Genomic DNA, 889 nt, shown 5'->3' with positions numbered 1-889 from the left:
AAAAAAGGTAAATGTACCTTGCAAGGGAATTATGTAAAAAATGATGACTGTTTCTAAATAACTATAGTCATCATGAACACAATTCAATCTGCAGGTATTTATTGATAGTCTATGATATTCACAGAACTGTGTTCAGCACTGTTGGCCATTTTTCTGTTTACTCCTTTTTGTAATAATGTTTTTTTTGTTTTTCTGATTTATTAAGATATTTTGCACAAGATTCCTTCAATTAGAAGCTCTTTGAAACAATACCATCATTTTTTGCCAGCTGGAGAATAGAGTCACCAGATTCCCCCATTCAATTAACTGCTCCACAAATTGCATAAGTTTAAAACTGGTCATTGAACCTGCCTGTAACCTTGTCAACCTTGGCCACATTCGTCTGGAGGGACTGATGGTCCTTGGTCTCGATGATCTTATTGCTCGCAGAACATTTCCACGGCACATAGGGATCCACTAACTTGCCAGCATTGTTCTGCATGTCAGAAGCTGAGGGACTGAGAGCAAATGTGAAAGTGGAGGAAGAACTAATAATGTATCTATTGAAGTTAAAAACAATACACTATTTTATTCGATCACACGTGGGCAGATGGACATTGGTTATATGTTTTATGTGTATCACCATAGACTTATTATGTACTGACTTAGAAATGGTGGCCCAAAGACAGTGAGCTATTCAGTCTTCTCAAGGGGACAGGTGATAAGCCTCAGTTTAGGAAATACTTGGCTTTCCTTTACTTCAAATTCTCTTGAGCATTACTTCATCAGGGTTCCAAATTCTGAAGCACTAAAGACAAAATTTCAGGGAATGTTAAGTGTAAAGCATAACTAGATTGGGGCATATGATGGAAACTGATGCTACCTCAAAACAAGATTATTTATGGAAAGG

At 37.0% G+C, this 889-nt stretch overlaps 1 pseudogene; it reads right to left on the bottom strand.

Annotated features, from left to right (window-relative positions):
* Positions 1 to 200: 200 nt before the first annotated feature.
* On the bottom strand, positions 201 to 623 carry LOC110201710 (small ribosomal subunit protein eS21 pseudogene; annotated as a pseudogene).
* Between the last annotated feature and the right edge of the window lie 266 nt (positions 624 to 889).

Source organism: Phascolarctos cinereus, unplaced genomic scaffold (genome assembly GCF_003287225.1).
Source record: "Phascolarctos cinereus isolate Bilbo 61053 unplaced genomic scaffold, phaCin_HiC Scaffold_726;HRSCAF=1367, whole genome shotgun sequence".
Lineage (NCBI taxonomy): Eukaryota > Metazoa > Chordata > Mammalia > Diprotodontia > Phascolarctidae > Phascolarctos > Phascolarctos cinereus.
This window is presented reverse-complemented; position numbering and strand designations above follow the sequence as displayed.